At 25.5% G+C, this 23,209-nt stretch overlaps 1 long non-coding RNA gene across 1 annotated transcript in view; it reads right to left on the bottom strand.

The window, feature by feature from the left end:
* Window positions 1-23,209, bottom strand: part of LOC113376835 — a 143,527-nt gene that overhangs the window by 40,880 nt on the left and 79,438 nt on the right. Inside the window, exon 2 of the long non-coding RNA XR_003367062.1 lies at window positions 2,497-2,546. This is a non-coding gene — a long non-coding RNA (uncharacterized LOC113376835). The remainder of the gene's footprint in view (window positions 1-2,496; window positions 2,547-23,209) is intronic.

Genomic DNA, 23,209 nt, shown 5'->3' with positions numbered 1-23,209 from the left:
GTCAATTAATTATGCAAAAATATATTTAAAAAGAACGTGATTCCAGCGACAAAAGGAGTATGCTCCATATAATTATGAAGAGAAAAGGAAACTGGATTGGACTCTTCTTGAGAGAAGTGTATATTATGCAAAAAATGTAGAAGAACTAAGACAGCATACAAATTTTTACTTTGCAAATTGTTTAATTAGTTTTAGAAAAAATCTGATGACACTATTAGCTTTGTTGCAATTATATGACATTAGTGTGAAAGATTCTCAAGAAGATATAAAATGATATTAGATTTTCAGAATTTTGTCAATTAATTATGCAAAAATATATTTAAAAAGAACGTGATTCCAGCGACAAAAGGAGTATGCTCCATATAATTATGAAGAGAAGAGGAAACTGGATTGGACTCTTCTTGAGAGAAGTGTATATTATGCAAAAAAATGTAGAAGAACTAAGAGAGCGTACAAATTTTTACTTTGCAAATTGTTTAATTAGTTTTAAGAAATTTCTGATGATCACTATTAGTTTTGTTGCATTTATTGCAAAAGACTCTCAAGTAGATGTAAAATGATATTATTCATTTTCTAGAAGTATGTCAAATAATTATGCAAACATATATTTAAGAAGTACGTATCTGAAGAAATGGTTGAGAGAAGGAGTCTGCTCCTTAAAATTACGAATAGAGAAAGGAACTGGACTGGACTCTTCTTGAGAAGAACTTACAATTGACATAGAAAGTCAAATCAAATAGCTTTCTTTTATATGTGCATTGGCATAAATTGGTTAAAAGTAAAATAGTTTTATATATTCTTGTATTAAAAGTTCATAACAAAAAACAATAATTGTTTTCATAACATGAATTAATATGTAACTTTTAATTGTATAACGAATATTTAACGTAAAAAGATTCATCTTAGAAAATACTAGAATTTCATCTTGAAAATAAAAAATATCTCTTGGGAAAATTGAGAGTAGCAAAAAAATAATATTGCAATATTTAAATTAATATCGTTTTATAAAGTTTCTTGATTATTATATTGCAGAGCTCCATCAATAAAAAAATTAATATACGCAAAGTCAAGATACAAAGATGTATGTATGAATGCTTGACTTAATAGATATATTAACACTCTATTCATGTATACACACACTTTATAAACATTTGTATATGTGTCTATAAATACATACTTTCAATTTCAATTTATACAATAAAGAAATAAAATGAAATCTTCATATAATACGATCTGAGGTGTTCAGCATATAAGAAGCACCATGAATGCTATATGAGTTTAATTATAATCGATTTTCTTATAAGAAATTTATAATGTTTAAAAATCCATCAAAACATTAAAGATTGTTGTTAAATACAAAAAAAAAAGAGATTATAAGTTATATACAATAGAGATATATAAAAGTGAAAGTATTCACCTATAAACTTTTCAATCGAATGAGATCAAATTTGAAAAAAGTATGTACGTGTGTGTGTGAACAGATTTTTCACCATAAGTCGACGTTTTCTCAAAAACACTTAAACCATTTTAAAAATTTAAAAGCCATTTGATGTACCTCAATAAGGACTATGGTTTGACAGTTTTGTGAGACGATCTGCCGAGTCGTTTCTTTGTAATTTGAAAAAAAGTGTTACACTTTTTGTCCACATTTAAGCTCACACTACCAAAACGATTTTAAAAAAGAAAAAACTGTTCGAAAGATATTAGTTGGTAATGATACTGATTAGTATTAGGTGAAAATCTACCGAACCGTTTTCTTGTAATTAATTGTTGAAAAAAAATTTAGCCAATTTTTATGGAACTGTTTTTGGCGATATATCATGGTCTTTTAGAACTTACTGAAATATTACGGCCTTACAACAAGTACTTTATTTTAAAAATTTATCAAAGTTTGAGAAAATGAGTAGTTTTTTTGACGTTTGTTAAAATTAAAATTAGACGATTTACTTGGTATAACGATAGAGTACTTGGTCTTAATGAACCTTCTAAACCATTAAAGTCCTACGGAAACTGGTTCAATTACAAAAAACGTTGATTTTTGAACATTTGCTTTTAGGAAATACTCCGAGTTAACGTGTTTGTTCGTTTTCAATTATGTGTAATATATCCACTCGGAATGCTTTTATTCACTCATAAATTAATTTATTTTTTATTGATTGAGTCGATTATTCACACATATCGAAACGTTCATGTAACTTGCCTCAAGGCAAAATACCAATACCAACTAGATATATTTTTGTTTCGACCATGAAGACAGCTATCTTCAAGGCATTAAGCTTTTGTACCGGAAGGTTGCTAACCCGAAGAGGGGGCACAGAATTAGATCAGGCTTAATTCTTACTTCCAAGAGTAAAATTCGCGTAAGTAAAAAATAAATAAATATTTATATACAATCTTTGATCATCATTAATTGCAATAAGAACTTTCAACAAATACAAAAATTATACCAACGAATTAGCGTCTTATATAGTCTACAAAGGTTAAATTATAACTTACCAATCTCAGTCATCAGAGAAAAATCCTTTCATGAGACCCCTCAACATGGTCTGCAATAAATAACAAATATTTATAAATATCTAATATATAATTGATTATAATATAAGTATAATTGAATATATAAATAAGTGCATCATTTTATAAAAAAAAATAAGTATAAATTCTCTAAACATCAAAATAGATAGGACTAGAGTCAGAATGAATATACTAAATCAGAGTAATGTATTTCACAAAATAATCAGAAATAAAAGCTCTAAGCAGATATAATGAAATTTATAATTTGTTCATTAGTAGTAGATTTAAATAAACTACAAACATATATGTTTTTATATATTTATTAACGCAATCATTTATAATTTATTACGGAGTTAATTAGATGATAATTTGCTTCCATAACGTAAACAATTTTTATTTAAAACAAAACATTCAAGGCATGTTTTTAACTTGTATATTAAATTATCCAGTCGTATCAATTAAAAAATCAAGGTTTCATAAAGAAACAATGATATTTATATGAGTTCTAACATTATAAAATAAAATTTATTGTTTTGAGGAAAAAACATTTGAATGTTTTTATTGTTCATAAATATCGTATGCTTTAGTTTCACGTGAAAGTTGTTATATGTAATACACATAATGAAAAGGGAAAAAAATAATTTTAATTTAAAAAAATATATGTGAGTTTTCATCTGCTTATGATGAAGTTATCAATCATAAATTATAGTAAAGTATCTTGAAGAAGTAATAATCGACAAGGTTCTCAATATTTATAAAGCTACTTTTAAATTTTGTTGTTGGATAAATAATATAGACTAAAATTTAGAAAAAAATTGTTTGAAAAATAGAACAAGTAAAACAACATATACATTTAGATGTCCGATTAATAAATCCTTATTTTATTAATTTGGGTTTATTTTTTTAACAGTAAATTCAATCAAGAAACTAGTATATAGTTTATATGCAGAATTTTAGCTTCTTGAATTAGAAGATTTTGTACAGAATGATTTACAAAACAGTTAAAGGATATCAAGTAAAATATTGGATCTATATGAAGCGTATATATGTGAAGAAATATAGTTTTATATTCACAATTTACTAAAATCGATGAAATTATGCCAAATCATAAAATATATTAAAACATTAGCACAAATAAATATTTATATATTCATAATATTTATTTATTTTAATATTATTAATATTTGTATATTTATATTATTTATAATATAATTTTATATTTATATCAATAAAATTTAACAAATTCTCTGTGACCAAACTGAATTGCAAAAGGCACATGTAAGTTAACTATAATTTTTTATATTTATATAACGGATCTAATTTCTTAATTTTTGAGTAATTTTAAATAATATTCTTATAGTAATATTGAAGCTCCTACAGCAGTAGAAATATTTATTATAATTATTTTTTAAGAGAAAATAAATCATTGTCATATGTGTGCATCTTTCTTTTTAAGAAGAAAATTGTATTTGATTTTTTTAAAAATTACAGTCATTATTAAAACTAAAATAATATTGAAGAATACTTCCAATGTCTTGTGCTTTAAAAAGTATTTATTTATAGTAGTAAAATAATTATTAATAATAAGTGGTGAATAGAATTATGAATTTTCATTGCATATTTTCGATCTTGATCTTGAAGTTCAAATTGGGGCAATATAGATAAAATGATAAAAAATAATTTCTAATTAATAACGTGAACAATAAGTATATTTAAAATACTTTTAGAACTTTTAGATAGTGCGCAATTCAATCAAACTTCGTGTAGAAATAGCATGAAAAAATTTTTCAAAAATTAATTAAAAAACTTGAAATAAGGCATAATTTCATATCCATGACTTTTATTAGTGGTTGGTAAATTTTATTTATCTAAATGGCATCTTTGGTGATCTTATAATGTCACATGGCAAAAATATTTTGAAAAATAGTAGATTTACAGTATTTTTCAGTAGCGAAAAAAATTTAACAAATTCAGAGAACGTAAAAGCCTTTCTAAAAAATTAATGATATCGTACAGTTATAAGTTTTTGTTATCGGAAAAGTAACCAATGATACTAATTGACAGTACAAAATCTTTATCCAGTTTGATAATTATCAATTATCATTTATAAACGTAGGAAATGTTTCAAACTATAACGCAAACAAATTCTCTGTGACCACTGAATTGCAAAAGGCACATGTAAGTTAACTATAATTTTTTATATTTATATAACGGATCTAATTTCTTAATTTTTGAGTAATTTAAATAATATTCTTATAGTAATATTGAAGCTCCTACAGCAGTAGAAAATTTATTATAATTATTTTTTAAGAGAAAATAAATCATTGTCATATGTGTGCATCTTTCTTTTTAAGAAGAAAATTGTATTTGATTTTTTTAAAAATTACAGTCATTATTAAAACTAAAATAATATTGAAGAATACTTCCAATGTCTTGTGCTTTAAAAAGTATTTATTTATAGTAGTAAAATAATTATTAATAATAAGTGGTGAATAGAATTATGAATTTTCATTGCATATTTTCGATCTTGATCTTGAAGTTCAAATTGGGGCAATATAGATAAAATGATAAAAAATAATTTCTAATTAATAACGTGAACAATAAGTATATTTAAAATACTTTTAGAACTTTTAGATAGTGCGCAATTCAATCAAACTTCGTGTAGAAATAGCATGAAAAAATTTTTCAAAAATTAATTAAAAAACTTGAAAATAAGGCATAATTTCATATCCATGACTTTATTAGTTGGTTAAATTTTATTTATCTAAATGCATCTTTGGTGATCTTATAATGTCACATGGCAAAAATATTTTGAAAAATAGTAGATTTACAGTATTTTCAGTAGCGAAAAAAATTTAACAAAATTCAGAGAACGTAAAAATGCCTTTCTAAAAAATTAATGATATCGTACAGTTTATAAGTTTTTGTTATCGGAAAAGTAACCAATGATACTAATTGACAGTACAAAATTTCTTTTATCCAGTTTGATAATTATCAATTATCATTTATAAACGTAGGAAATGTTTCAAACTATAACGCAATCGATTTTAAATTCAATTACCGTAATTAGTGGAATATTTACACGTTGAGAATTTAGTGTTTTTACATTTATATTATGGACATGGATATACATGGTGGGCTGGTTGTGTGAATGTTGTTATTTCTTAACATCGGTTTTTTATTTGGTGAAATGCAAGACCGCAATATTTGTTATGAATCAGTCCGGCAATAAATAAAATGTAATATCGTCGGGTGAAAGTAACTCGAGAATGATTTTGGCACGCACTTGCACAAATGCATTTTGCATCGAAATAATATTTATTACACTAAGGCGAGGCGAGGCGAATACTTACAATTATTAGGCAACATATTATGCACTCTCGATCGCGATGCATTTTATTCATATTAATTGAATAATTGAAATATTTTATCAAAGCAATTTATATAAAATATTATAAGTAAGTTATAGTAATCACAACAAAATCAAAAATAAAATTTTTTATATATCTTTACGTTTCAAAGGTTTCTGAACATTTTGGCATACCTTAGAAAACACGAATGAATGTGTGTGTGCGTGTGCGTGTGTGTGCGTGTGTCCGGATACCAATTTTTGTCGACGATTTCGGCAACACCGATCAACTGATTTAAAAAATTAGAAAAACATTCAATTCGTATTGATTGCGTAAGGAGACGTGCTGATTAGTTATTGGCGAAGTCAGGTCTAGCCGTTCCGAAGATACGGGGCAAAAAGTGCCAAAAATGGTAACTCAGTTTTTAAAAAAACGGAGCGTCCGATTTTAATAATTCAAAAAATATTTACTTGTATTGGCAAGATGAAGAACTGATTAAATTTTGGGGAAGGCAGGTCCAGCGATCCAACAAAAATGTCATTTGGCGGTCAAAAATGTTTATTGGATATATGTACATCAAATTATCAGATATTTTATAGAGATTTGAATAATGTGTACATAATTTGTGTAATTTTTTTTGGGTTCCGTACCAAAATTTTTAATTACGGTACTGGAAGTTCCAGCAATTTGACACTAATAAATCACGATTGTTACCATTTTACGTATAAACATTATTCAAAATTTGTATATGATGTATTTATTTTTACTTAAATGCCATCTTGCAAATAAGTTTTACTTCAATCGCGTGTGAACCTTACGCTCACTCTTTTTTTCATTCTTTTCCATTAATTTTAGGTAATATTTCGTAATGTTAATAGCTATTATATAACATTATAATGGATTCTCTATTAGATATAAAATAACATTATTAGATTTTCAAACGTTCGTCAAATAATTATCCTAAGATATGTTTAACAAGCACATATTTTAAAAAATAAATGAGAAAAACAGTCTGCTAAATACGATTGCGAAAAGAGAAAAAAATTGGTTCGGACTCTTAGGAAAAGAGTACATTTTGCTATTAGGGTTTTTATTAATATTATGAAAAATGTAGCCAAACAGATTTTTTACTTTAATTACGTACAATTTTTATAAGCATGTAATAGCATAACAAAAATATTTCCATTAAAGAAAATATACTACTTAAAGGATAAATGATGTTTGTTAAAAAACTATTTATTTATGATACTCAATTATTGAGAACTGATAGTATCTATGTCTTTGGAAATTGCACAGTGAAATTAGGAAATTTCAATTTGTGTGTGCTCAATATGATCGTGAAAATGCAAAACAAAGGAAAAAATTGTTTGAATAAGAGAAAATGTTGAAAAACCAATTTTAATTTAATTATGTAAAATTTTTATAAGTGAGTAATATTGCCAAGATATTTGCATCCAAAGAAAAATAGGACTGATATTACTAATGTTTTAGATAATCGTAAATTGCACCAATTTTGGTCATCCTTTTATAAGCTTCTATAATTTTGAGTTATTTAATACTTATATAATTATATAGGTGTATAGAACTGTGCCTTAATACTAAAGAATAAGAATAAAAAAATAGTTATATTATAATATAAGCAATATTGCGCCTACATAAAAACCAATATTGAGCCACGTTTCACTTCTACTGTGTTAAATATATTGTAAGAGTTCTGGACAGTTATTAATAAATATGTTTGTTAAATTTCTGAATTAAAAGCGCCTTTTTTCCTTCGAAATTCATTTAAAATATTCAAATGTTTTATATAATTATATTTGTTCGTTTATATCAATAGTTTAAAATAGAGAATTAATAATGTAGTAAGTGGCTAAAGCTATAGCGAACATCAGAAATAAATAGAATCTAAATTATATCTAATCCAACTTTTATTCCATTTTAAGCTCCTGTTTGATTATATGTATTTTAATTCACTCTAACATTAATTTTGAGTAGTTTAGGATAGATTCATAATAGTAATTTATTGGTTACAAATAGTAAATATATATATATACGTATATATATATATATATATATATATATATATATATTTTGTAGAGTTTCGAACAAGAATCCAAAAATAATACAAAATAAAAAACAAGAAAAGTTTTTAAAAAAACAATTTCTTTATTTAATTATTTGTTTATTGTCGACGTTTCGGAACTAGGTACGTTCCATCAGATGGTTGGATGAAACGAAAATTGTTTATTAAATATGTTGATTAAAGTCAATAAAACAATAAATAAAATATGTTAAATAAACTTTCATTAATAAATAACAATGTAAGATTCAGTATGAATAGTATGCAAAAATTCAATGAGTTATAAAAAATTTATTTAGATTTTATATATAGTGTGTGTGTGTATTTTTTTTCTTTTTTGTATAGCGAAGGAAATGCTTTTACGCATCCCAGACTAGGTCTTTTGTCAGGGTATGTCGGACTCAATACCGCTTGGGTATAATACCGACTAAAACTTTCGCTCATCTCTTGCCTTTTGTCTTCACATTACTTCATGGAAAAGGCTCTAGAATACTATAATTTGCCGCCAATTGGCCAAAAAGTCGTGCAGAAAGTTAAAGTAAATGTAATCAACTCCTGATTACGGTAAAATTAGTAATATAAAATAGAATATAGATAAATATGAAAATAATAGATTTATATTTGTATATAAAATATATATGATATATAAAATATAAAATTGGTCGTGGTATAGTAATAAAATATATAAATAAAAATAATTAAGAAGACATAATAATATGTACGAGTATATGTAAATTTAGTACGATACTTTAAAACAGTTTACGGATAATCTATTTGATGATTCAAAAATTTGAAGACAACAATGTTAGCACAACATTAACACTTGTGAATATTCAAAAGAACTTCTAAAATATTCAATTTAATGAGTTATAAAACATTTATTTAGATTTTATATATAGTGTGTGTTTAATTTTTTTTTTTTTTTGTTTTGTATAGCGAAGGAAATGCTTTTACGCATCCCAGACTAGGTCTTTTGTCAGGGTATGTCGGACTCGATACCGCCTGGGTATAATACCGACTAAAACCTCCGCTTATCTCTTGCCTCTTGTCTCCATATTACTTCATGGAAAAGGCTCTAGAATACTACTATAACTCCCACTGTGTATGTGTTTGTTGCTACTAATATAGGCAGCAAGTTAAGGTAAGTGCAATTAAATCTTGATTACAATAAATTAGTAATATAAAATAGGATATAGATAAATATAAAAATAATAGATTTATATTTGTATTTAAAAGTATATATGATATATGAAATATAGAATTGCTCGTAGTAGTAATAAAATATATATATATAAAAAAATAATGAAGAAAACACATAATAATATGTACATGTGAATTCAGTACGATACTTGAAAACAGTTTACGGATTATCTATTTAATGTTTCAAAAATTTGAAGACAACAATGTTAGCACAACATTAAAACTTGTAAATTATTGAAAAAAAACCTCTGAAGTACTCAATATTCGTTTTATATATTTGAAAATTAATATTACACAATTTATTGAAAAAAAAACAGTTTTACCAATATTTTAAATTTATATACAAAAATGTGTACACGCTTGTTAAATTCTTGTAGTTAAATTATGTAAAAAAGGAAAATTTAATATTAGAGCAGGTTATAGTAAAAATTATTAAGTTTTTTATACGTTTTGAGTACCAGTGTGACTCTTCTTCAGTAGACATTATACAAAATTTAAATTATTATATGAATAATAATATAATTAGAATCGAAAATATAATTCAAAAGTGATAGCGTGTGAAAAAAATAATGTTAGAAAAATGCATGTATCATTCAAAATTAATATATAAACGTTTATAATTTTTTATTATGTCTCATATTATGGCCTATTACTTCAAATATATTATTTATATTCTATATAATATATTAGTTTTGTTTGTGACAACACAAAAGTGAAAACCGTCAGGCGTAACAAAAAGATATCTTATTAACAGATAATTTTGACAGAATTATTTTAAATACATGTTATAAATTACTAATAATTAATAAGGAACTTATAATTTTTCATGTATTTATATATTAATAGAATATTAATTACACATAATAAGATCGTAGATTGTAACACTCATTTTCTTTATATTCATTTTTTAGTTAAATGTGTAATAGTATCATTGAGTGCGACTTGCCCAGGCGAAATATTTGAGACTGGCGTATTTAGGGATATTAAAAATAAATTACTTTCAGATTATCATAACAAATATAAATTATAAACTTGAAATAACTAATAAATTTATTAGTTAAATCTTGTATAGTTATTTTAAAAAAGCATCAATATTCACAAAATCGGATTTTATGAAATTTCCATCAAGTACAAAATTAATAACTATTTGTATTTATAAAAGATCCACATGCAAAAAAATATTTTTAAAGTAAAATGTTTCGTTCAATTAAAAAAGGGAGATATAAAATTGCATAAAATATTAAAATATTTCCAAAATATTATAAATATATTCAATAAGTGCAGAAGATAAAATTTACCGTTTATTATTTTTAGTTATATTTTATATAAATGATCAAACACCAAAGTAAAAACTGTCTGATGCAGCAAGTAAAAATCCTATTAGCAGATATTTTGTCTAAAATTATTTTAAATACGTATAAGATTTAGAACCGTAATTTTATTTAATATTTATATTGTATTATAAATATAGTATATGTGTAACATTTATTGTCTTACTATATTCAGATTCAGTTATTTTTATTATTGGGTCCGGCATATAAGTCAGCAACTATTTTCAGAATATTATTGTAATAGTAATTGTTAGAAAAAAAGCAAAAAAGCGTTAAAAATATCAAACGATTTATATTTTTCATAACGTAATATATTATAGACCATTCATTTAAAAGTTTTACAACATTATTTTTGTTTGTTTAACTTTTTTTCAAAATCATGTTTGTGACAGTAAATAATTATTTTGACAATCCGTTGACCCGGACGCCAATCATCATAACCCGGACGCCCTCAATGGATTGGCATTCGATTTTGAAATATTTAAAGTACGACCAAAAATTTTCTAATAAAATAGGTGCAAATATTAAAAAGGAAAAAAATACGTTGTCGATAAATAAGATTATTTTATTTTTTTATTTTTCTGAGCTCAACACAACAATATATACATATATATGTAAGTATGTATTTTCGCATGTGTATATTATCATAGTATATATGTATATATTCATGTATGATACCTATAATTTGTAACACACGGCACAATCATTAACTTTCAGTTATTGCATTCCAGATGCCCGTAGTTTCTTCTTTGCATTTCTGTTAAATTAGTTAAGTAAATACATGACTTTGTAAAACGAGTGCGCATAAACCCATCGACGTTCGCAGTAGACGTGTATGTAAACCAATTCGCAATTGCAAATAAATCATAATCATCGGTTAACACTCGACAGTGACGTAATACATTTGCAAAACGTCTGCAAAAAAGACTAACGTCTGGGCAAAGTGCAGAAAAATTCCTAAGAACAATTTATTGACGACGATCTCTGAATAAAAATTATCGATTTATATGTTTATTGAAATTTATTTTATCGTGTTGAGGTAGCAAACTAGTTCCGGATTCGATTCCAACCTCGGCTAAGCTCGGTATCAAGCAGTATGATATCAAATTACCACATGGCGTTATAAATAAGATCTCAAATGAATATGGCTTTTCGGCGGCATTGCTGCAACTCATTCAACCCGACATATCTAATACATAATACATAGTAATAGCAAAGAAGTGTGGTGTTGCTGTCTTATACAAAATAATATATTAGGAATATAAGTTAGCAAACATAGCTCAAATAACACGTAGTTCTTATTGCTGTTTACAAAAACATGTTACAATATTGAGCTTTGGAAATGTGCTTGTTAAGATGCAGAGAATACAACAAAGACTTCATGGAATTACAATTTTTAAAATGCTCAATGACTTGAAAATACTTAACGTAGATAAAGTGATTAAAGACAGAAAGGGTACTAGTATATCAAAAATTGAGGACCATCCAAATAAGTTACTGAGACCAGTTTTCAATGTACTAGATATAAGAAAATATTGGCATAAGGACTGCCTCAGTCTTAGACAAAATTTCTTTACAGTGATTTCTACAAAAAAAAATTTTTTTAAATAATATTTGGTGCTGTAAGAACAACATTGTTAAGATGCGGAGAATGCAACGAAGACTTTAAAGAATTACAAATTTTAAAATGCTCAATGACTTGAAAATACTTAACGTAGATAAAGTGATTAAAGACAGAAAGGGTACTAATATATAAAAAATTGAGGATCATGCAAATAAGACACTAAGACCAGTTTTCAAAATACCTGATGTAAGAAAATATTGGCCTAAGGACTTGCTTCAGCCTTAATTAGAAAAAAAATGTCTGCAGTGATTTATACCAAAAAAGATCTTAAATAATATTTGTTGCTATAAGAACAACATTGTTAAGATACAGAGAATACAATCGAGACTTCAAAGAGTTACAATTTTACTATGCTTAACGACTTAAAAATACTTAACGTAGATGAAGTGATTAAAGACAAAAAGGGCTAAAATATCAAAAATTCAGGATCATCCAAATGAGTCACCAAGACCAGTGATTAAAGACAAAAAGGACTAATATATCAAAAATTCAGGATCATCCAAATGAGTCACCAAGACCAGTTCTCAAAAAATCAGATATAAGAAAATATTGGCTTAAGGACTTGCCTCAGCCTAAACAAAAACTCTCTGCAGTGATTTCTACAAAAATAATTTAAATAATATTTGGTGCTGTAAGAACAACATTGTTAAGATGCAGATAATACAACAACAAAGACTTAAAGGAATTACTATTTTTAAAATGCTCAATGACTTGAAAAAACTTAACGTAGATAAAGTGATTAAAGACAGAGAGGGTACTAATATATCAAAAATTTAGGATCGTCCAAATAAGTTACTAAGACCAGTTCTCAATGTACCAGATATAAAAAAATATTGGCTTAAAAACTTGCCTCAGCCTAAAATGTTTTAAATAATATTTGGTGCTGTAAGAACAACATTGTTCAGATGCAGAGAATACAATCGAGACTTCAAAGAGTTGCAATTTTACTATGCTTAACGACTTAAAAATACTTAACGCAGATAAAGTGATTAAAGACAAAAAGGGCACTATTATATCAAAAATTCAGGATCATCCAAATAAGTCACTAAGACCAGTTCTAAATGTGCCAGATATAAGAAAATATTGGCTTAAGGACTTGCCTCAGTCTAGACAAAAACTCTCTGCAAAAAAATTTGAGTAGTATTTGTTGTGTATTAATTTCATCAGAATGGTATTTAAAATTATATTATTTTAATTGTCATTTATAATATCAACGAAAAAAATATTGTAATATAAGAAGCTCGTCATGAATCCGTAGTACACGTTAGATTACCAAGCAGCAGTGATATCAGATTTTCACTTGGGACTATAGATCTCAAAATTGATTTTAAGTAAAAATGACTTTTGGGGTAATGCGGCAATATATATAAACATTACTATTAAAAATATATATAATATAATCTAATCAGAAAAATATGTTGAATAGAACGATGGATAGTTTTTTTTTTGTTTTGTATAGCGAAGGAAATGCTTTTACGCATCCCAGACTAGGTTTTTTGTCTAGGTATGTCGGACTCAATACCGCCTGGGTATAATACCGACTAAAACCTCCGCTCATCTCTTGTCTCTTGTCTTCACATTACTTCATGGAAAAGGCTCTAGAGTACAATAATTTGTACCATTTGGCCAAAAGGTCATGCAGAAAGTTAAAGTAAATGTAATCAACTCCTGATTACGGTAAAATTAGTAATATAAAATAGAATATAGATAAATATAAAAACAATAGATTTATATTTGTTTATAAAATATATATATATATGTGATATGAAATATAAAATTGGCCGTGGTATAGTATATGTGAATTCAGTACGATACTTTAAAACAGTTTACGAAAAATTTATTTGATGATTCAAAAATTTGAAGACAACAATGTTAGCACAACATTAACACTTGTGAATATTCAAAAGAACTTCTAAAATATTCAATTTAATGAGTTATAAAACGTTTATTTAGATTTTATATATAGTGTGTGTGTAATTTTTTTTTTTTTTTTTTTTGTATAGCGAAGGAAATGCTTTTACGCATCCCAGACTAGGTCTTTTGTCTGGGTATGTCGGACTTAATACCGCCTGGGTATAATACCGACTAAAACCTCCGCTTATCTCTTGTCTCTGGTCTCCACGGAAACCGCCGTTAGGCATTTTTTTCAAAGGGAGAGGATCTAGAATGCTATGATTCTATCTCTGAAGTATACTTTTCTTCTAATTATTGCCTAGGTATATTAAATTTTAAATATGAGAAAAAAAATACCTTTAAGAAAACGACATGTGATGATAGACGAAATGTTAAATTCATTCAGTAGCTGATTGTAACCGAAACCACGTTCAGGATAACTTTTGTGTATTCAAATATGAAAAAATAAGTTATTTCAATTTTAGATATTAAAACATCGGTAGCAAATGTATAGATATAGAGTATAGGAGTGGTTAATTATTGAAGCTAATATAAATTTATCTCAATATATAAATATTATTATGAGGCATCAATAGAAAAGGTTTTTCTTAAAATAGAGTAAAAAATTAGCAAGTTCATAAATCCATATATACATTTCAAAATTCTCTTATAAAATTTAAACAATTCACTGCAGTTGAACAAATTGTTGGAGGAAATTCCAAATATAGAAATTTTTAAATATTTTATTAATAAAAATTAAATATAAGATTAATATAAAGTGTTGTATAATAAAATTTAAAATTATCTGAAGAAAGAGACCAATTTTATATTTAAACATCTCTCCAAAAACTTGCATAATTTTTTTTATAAAAATATTTATATTAGATATAGATAATTATTCCTTCAAAGTGGATTTATCCAAACTTTATAAAATATAGAACTCTGTCGATAAATACATACTGCAGTTTTTTAATTACTCACTGTTAGAAAATTATTGAAAATTTGGAACAAATAATGCTTAGTTTAGAAGTTGAGGTTAAATATTTAAAAAAAATTATGAGACTTATCATACTGTCTTTAAAAATAATCAGTACTAAAATATTAGGTATTCAAATTGTTTAGCTAAATAATTTGTGGTATTTATCAAATTGTTAAATTCATAGTAACAAACTATATATTGTCAATGCACCATTTCTAATAAAAATTTCATATAATACAAAAATTAACTATAATTATTTAACGAAAGACTTGACATAGTGAACGCTTTTATATAACAACACTTAAAAATCAGTTCATTTTAAATATAATTATTACAATATGTTTTAATTAATAAAATAATAAAATTTCAGAAATTTAAAATAAGGAGCTAAAATCAAATTGAATCGAAAAACGTTTCAAAAGAGTTATTTAAGAATTTGATGATAACATCGTTACAAAATTTATATAAAAAATAAATTACTTTCAAAAAACGACATTTGTTGATAGATAAAATGTTAAATTCAATCAAGAGCTCATTGGAACAGAAACCACTTTCAAAATAACTTTTGTGCTCAGAAAATTGAGATATTTTAATTTAGAGATTTTGTAAAAATGCACAAAATGCCATAATTCATGGACTTCATAAACTTTAAAGAAAAAGACATTTGTTGATAGACAAAGTTATCAAGTTTTAGTAAAAATTATCAAGTTTTTCATACATTTTGAGTGCCAGTGTGACTTTTCTTCAGTGGATATTATACAAAATTAAAAATATGATATGAAATGTAATTAGTATTAAAAATATATATCAAAAGTGATATCGGTTTGAAAAATTAATGTTAAAAGTATTAAAATAAATCTATAAAAGTTAGTAATTTATATCATACCTCATATTATGGCGCATTTCTATGTAAATAATTTATTATTTACATATTTATTATTATTAAAAAGAAATTATTCTCAAATTATTTAACATAATTTATTAAATAAAAGTCTAAATTTTTTAAAAAGTTATTCACAAATTCGGATATTAGACTTTATTATTATTTTATCAATACTCAAAATTTAGTTTTGTAGCCATGAGTAATGATAAACATATTAACAGTTAATATATAAAACCATTCTAAAATTTGATATACTAATTTATAAGAAATGTACTATTTATGAGAAATAAATGTACAAATCAATGTACTAGATATAAGAAAATATTGGCATAAGGACTGCCTCAGTCTTAGACAAAATTTCTTTACAGTGATTTCTACAAAAAAAATTTTTTTAATAATATTTGGTGCTGTAAGAACAACATTGTTAAGATGCAGAGAATACAACGGATACTTTAAAGAATTGCAAATTTTAAAATGCTCAATGACTTGAAAATACTTAACGTAGATAAAATGATTAAAGACAAAAAGGGCACTAATATATCAAAAATTCAGGATCATCCAAATAAGTCACTAAGACCAGTTCTCAATGTGCCAGATATAAGAAAATATTGGCTTAAGGACTTGCCTCAGCCTAGACAAAAAATCTCTGAAAAAAACTTAAATAGTATTTGTTGTGTATTAATTTCATCAAAATGGTATTTAAAATTGTATTATTTTAATTGTCATTTATAATATCAACGAAAAAATATTGTAATATGAGAAGCTCGCCATGGCTCCGTAGTACACGTTAGATTACCAAGCAGCAGTGATATCAGATTTTCACTTAGGACTATAAATCTCAAAAATGATTTCAAATAAAAATTGCCTTTCGGGATAATGCGGAAATATATATAAGCATTACAATTAAAAATATATATAATATACTCTAATCAGTATTAGATAATTCACTGCGTTGTTTTACACCATGTTACAGAGTTTACATTAGAGTAAGTGATTCAAAATTAAATTTTGATTGCTTTTTAAATATGAAATCGTTATAAGGTAATATAAAATATCTACAAAATATAGAAATATAAAAAAAAAAAAAATAGATGGTAAAGTTAAATTTTTTTTAATTGTATAGAAAAGAAGACTGCAGATATGACCACCATTAAATTCCATACTTTGTAATAAAATCTGATTCTAAATACTATATATTTTGAACTAATATGCTTGTAGTTATAATGAATCCCATATACTAAATTATTAATAAATGTATCAAAATATGAATGTAAAATACCTGGAACTTAATTTTAACATGCAACTTGCATGAATGAAGTAGATGTAAGTAAAAATGTTAGTAAAAACCTATTGACTTTTTAGAACATTCAATACCATAGGATATAAATGTATAAAGATAATTTCGATACAGATCATAAAATATGTATGTATGTAAAATAGAAAGAAATTGACTTTGTAAACATATGTTGAATAGAACGATGGATAGTTTTTTTTTTTTTTTTTGATTTGTATAGCGAAGGAAATGCTTTTACGCATCCCAGACTAGGTCTTTTGTCAGGGTATGTCGGACTCAATACCGCCTGGGTATAATACCGACTAAAACCTCCGCTTTGCTTTTGCTTCTGGTCCCCACGGAAACCGTCGTTAGGCATTACTTCGTGGGGGGAGAATCTAGAACACTATGATTCTCCCTTTGAATTATACTTTTTTTCTAATTATTGCATAGGTATATTAAATTTTAAATATGAAAAAATACTTTCAAGAAAACGACATGTGATGATAAACAAATTGTTAAATTCATTCAGTAGCTGATTATAACCGAAACCACGTTCAGGATAACTTTTGTGTGCTCTTAAATATGAAAAAACAAAATATTTCAATTATAGATATTAACACTTTGATAAAAATGGTATAGATATAGATAATATAATATAGTTAATTGTTGAAGCCAATATAATAAATAAATGTATATTTTATCTCAATATATAAATATTATTATGAGGTATCAATAGAAAGGGTTTTTCTTAAAATGGAGTAAAAAATTAAGAAGTTCATATAAATCCATATACATTTGTAAATTCTCTTTTAAAATTTAAACAATTCACTTCAGTTGAACAAATGTAATTGTTGGAGGAGTTTCGAAATTAGTAGAAAATTTTCGAAAAACAAATATAGATAATTATTCCTTCGGGTGGAATGAGATCAACAAATGCTACAGCAAAATTGCAACGGCATTTGTTTCAAAGTGGGTTTATCCAAACTTTATAAAATATATAACTCTGTCGATAAATATATACTGCAGTTTTTAATTACTCACTGTTAGAAAATTTTTGAGAATTTGGAACAAATAATGCATAGTTTAAAAGTTGAGGCTAATCATTTAAATAAAATTTATAAGGCTTATCATATCGCCTTTAAAAATAATCAGTACTAAAATATTAGGTATTCGAATTGTTTAGCTAAAAAAATTGTGGTATTTATCAAATCGTTAAATTTATGGTGAAAAACTTTATATTGTCAATGCACCATTTCTAATAAAAAATTTATTTAATATAAAAAGTAACTATAATTATTTAACGAATGACTTGGCATAGTGAATGCTTTTATATAACACCACTTAAAAATATGTTTTAATTAATCAAATAATAAAATTTCAGGAATTTAAAATAGGGAGCTAAAATCTAATTGAATCGAAAAACGTTTCAATAAAGTTAGTTAAGTTAAGAGTTTCATGACATTTTTAGACATTGTTATAAAATTTATATAAAAAATAAAATACTTTGAATAGAACGACATTTGTTGATAGACGAGCTGATAGGAACAGAAACCACTTTCAGGGTAACTTTTGTGTTTAGAAAATTCAGATGTTTCAAATAAAAATCACTTGTAAAAAGGCTTAAAATTTCAATATTTATGAACTTGAAATGCTTTCAAGAAGAAGACATGTGTCGTTAGACGAAATGTTAAATTCATTCTGAGCTGATTGGAACCGAAACCACTCTCCGAATAACTTTTGTGTTAAAAAATACAGATATTTCAATTAAAAATCGCTTGTAAAAATGCACAAAATGCTATGATATATAGACTTAAAATACTTTCAAGAAAAAGACATGTGTCGATAGACAAAATGTTAAATTCATTCAAGAGCTGATTGAGACCGAAAACACTTTCAGGATAACTTTTGTGCCCAGAAAATTCAGATATTTTAATTATAGAGATCTTGTAAAAATGCACATAATGCTAGAAGGAAATGCGTTTACGCGTCCCAGACTAGGTCTTTTGTCTGGGTATGTCGGACTCAATACCGCCTGGGTATAATACCGACTAAAACCTCCGCTTTGCCCTTGCCTCTTGTCTTCACATTACTTCAAGAAAAAGTCTCTAGAATACATTATACAAAAAATAGAAAGCTTAATATTATAGCAGGTTATAGTAAAATTTATTAAGTTTTTTATACGCCTTGAGAGCCAGTGTGACTCTTCTACAGTGAATATTATACAAAATTCAAAATATTATATGAATAATAATATAATTTGTATAGAAAATATATATCAAAAGTGATACCGTGTCGAAAAATTAATAAAAGTTAGTAATTTATATTCTCATTATGGCCCATTCCGTATATATTATTTACATATTTATTAATATAAAAGGGAAATTATTCTAAAATTATTAAACATAATTTATTAAATTAAAGTCTAAAATTTTTAAAAAGTAGTCACAAATTCGGATATTAGACTTTATTATTTATTATTATTATTATTATTTTACAAAATTTAGTTTTGTAGCCATTAGTAATGATGAACATATTAACAGTTAATATATAAAACCACTCTAAAATTTGATATACTAATTTATGAGAAATAAAACATTAAAGTAAGTGAAAAGTTAGAACTGACAACATGTGATTAATATTAATACATGAGAGAAAACATTTTTTTATCACAATATCATTTATGCGATTATATAAATCTATATTATGTATATTGGCTTCAAAAATTTGGGTATTACCATTTCTTTCTACTGGGTACAATTTTCGAATCATTACATAACCGTGGCATAAATTTTCGATGCAATATGAATTTTTTTGTTAATTTATACGGAAATATTCCAAACCAATAAATACGCAATATCGGCGATTTATAAATACAACGGAATTGTTTGAATACGAACGAAATGCTGAATTTTGAATATATGAAATGGATAGTGATTGTGGAATATGCTTTGTGATGTATGCAATGCGAAATTATTAATTTAGATTCTGAAAAAACATCGATGACATGCTGACCAACAAAAATGGGTATATTGTTGTACAATGAATTGAAGTTTTTATATATAGACATAGGAATTTAAAAACTGAATTGCAGTAGTAATAGTGAAATTAATTATATATTGTTAACCGCACTGTTTGCTTCACTATACAAACTTATTTTTAAACCATCTATTTTTTTAATAAAAATAAGCTTGTTAATAGAACTAATAATGAAAAAAATATTTTGAAGTAAGAGCATGGATTAGAAATATGTATGCTACATTCCTCACTAAATTAGGATATTTTATATTTGAATCTTATAACACATTCAAATTATTACAACAAACACATTTTGAATTAAAAAAAATATCTATAATTATGCTAAGGTCAAATTTATGGCACAAACATGCCAGTAAGTGTATTGAATTCTAAAGTAAATAATTTTTTATATTTTAATTTTTTTAGCAGCAAAAATAGTTATGTCTTAAATGGCTTTGTGATTTGAAATTACAAAATCCTAAATGTTACCCATATTTTGAAAAGCATAAATGCAATTTTTAGAAAATTTTGCTATAATATAAATAACAATGAAAACATTCAAAAATTTGCTTGTAATATTGTACTCAAAAACTATTGTTTGTTCCAAATATATGGAAAAAGTTCTTACAATCATTATCAAATAAATATTATAAGTGAATAATTTAGTCGATGCTAAATCAAATATAAATTCAACTATGTATTTTAAAAAAAACCTTGACGACTTTTGTTACTGATGATCTTCAAAATTAAAAGCAAAGTATGTATGCAAAAACATTTTCTTTTAATTTAGTTAATAAAAAAACTAGATGACAAAAAACCTGCTATTAATATGCCAATCAAATTTATAAAATTTTAACAAATATGGTGAAAATTCAAAGTAGAAAATCGAATAAAACAGGATTTTAAATAAAATGAACGCGCTAATGACAAAATTTAACAAAAGACATATCTAATGCCTAAGTTTTACAAAATTGCAATATAATAGACGAAGACATATGCATATTAACAATCAAATCAATGAGTATTTGTCCACCAATTATTCGAAATGTAAAATATTGCTAAACACTTTGGCAAAACATGTATAATTATTACAAGAAACGATTTGTTCAAAATGCAAACTGAAATCAGTGATCGTTAATTATGATTCAAATGCGTCCATTGTTTACCAAAATAGTTTTTTTTAAATATTTTAAATAAATGTTCATTCAAGAATGACAATAAAAGTTTCAGTATTAAGGTAGTATTAAATTATTTTTTGAAGTAGACAAATGTAATAGTATGCAAAAATTTAATGAGTAATAAAACATTTATTTAGATTTTCTGTAGTGTGTTTTTTTTTTTTTTTGTTTTGTATAGCGAAGGAAATGCTTTTACGCATCCCAGACTAGGTGTTTTGCCTGGGTATGTCGGACTCAATACCTCCTGGGTATAATACCGACTAAAACCTCCGCTCATCTCTTGCCTCTTGTCCCCACGTTACTTCATAGGAAAGGCTCTAGAGTACTATAATTTGCACTATTTGGCCAAAAGGTCGTGCAGAAAGTTAAAGTAAATGTAATCAACTCCTGATTACGATAAATTAGTAACAAAAACAGAATATAGATAAATATAAAAAGTGTATTCAAATGTATATAAAAAAATATTAAAGTAGACAAATAATAATATATATATAAATATATGTTAATCAAGTAAGATACTTAAAAACAACTTACGAATGAATTTTTATTAGAGCCAAAAATTTGAAGACAACAATGTTAGTGCAACATTAACACTTGTAAATATTAAAAAAAAACTGAAATATTAAATAATCCTTTTATATATTTAGAAATTAATAAAATACAATATAATAAAAAAAAGTCTATTTAAGCTTGTTAAATTGCCATGCAGAAAAATGAATAGATCAATGTTATAGCACGTTATAGTGAAAATTTTTAAATATACGTTTTGAGTGCCCGTGAGTCTCTTCTTCAGTAGATATTATACAAAAATTCAAAATATTATATGAATAATAATATAATTATCATCAAAAATATATGTCAAAATTGAATCGAGATTCATTATAAAAATTCATTAATGTTGAAAAACGAGGGTTGAAAACGTGGTTGAAAAATCGAATCGAAAAGGATATAAAATACTATTAATATACGTGGCTAAATGCCTTAGCCAAAAAAATTGAAATATTAAAAATCAGAAATATCAACGACAAAAGGTTTACAAAATGCATTAGTCTTCGGATTATACGTAAGTGAATATTACGTCTCACGACAAAAATGGTAAATCAGAGACTAAGAAAACATATCGTTATCCGACCTTCAGAAAATTCAGGAGAGGAAACTGCACCATAGGTTTCAATAGAGATTTTCTAAATATACATTTAGTAAAGGGTAAAAGACGAATTCCACAAACTACGTTAAAAATTTAAATATTGTCCTTCAAGATTATTATTTAAAGGTGCACTTTACATGGATTACTCACGAATTACACATTACAAATTACTTCAATTACAAATTTATTGAAGTTAAATAAAAGCGAATCAAACAAAAATCGAATAGAGTAGGATATAATATACAATTAATATTTGTAGCTAAACGCTTTAGCCAAAAAATTTGAAGTATAAAAAATCAGAAATATCAATGACAAAAGTTTTACAAAATGCAATAATCTTCGCATTAAACGTACAAAAATGTTAAATCAGAGATTAAAAAAACATATCGTTATCCGACCTTCAGAAAATTCAGGAGAGGAAACTGCATCATAGGTTTCAATAAAAATTTTCTAGATATACATTTAGTAAAGGGTAAAAGACGAATTCCACAAACTACGTTAAAAATTTAAATATTGTCCTTCAGGATTATTATTTAAAGGTGCACTTTACATGGATTACTCACGAATTACAAATTACAAATTACTTCAATTACAAATTTATTGAAGTTAAATAAAAGGGAATCAAACAAAAACCGAATAGAGTAGGATATAATATACAATTAATATTTGTAGCTAAACGCTTTAGCCAAAAAATTTGAAATATAAAAAATCAGAAATATCAATGACAAAAGTTTTACAAAAT

This window comes from Ctenocephalides felis, unplaced genomic scaffold, assembly GCF_003426905.1.
Source record: "Ctenocephalides felis isolate EL2017-DRISC unplaced genomic scaffold, ASM342690v1 CF-g0.4_SCAFFOLD_01886, whole genome shotgun sequence".
NCBI classification, from domain to species: domain Eukaryota; kingdom Metazoa; phylum Arthropoda; class Insecta; order Siphonaptera; family Pulicidae; genus Ctenocephalides; species Ctenocephalides felis.
The sequence above is the reverse complement of the archived record's forward strand: the minus strand, read 5'-3'. Positions and strand labels throughout refer to the sequence as shown.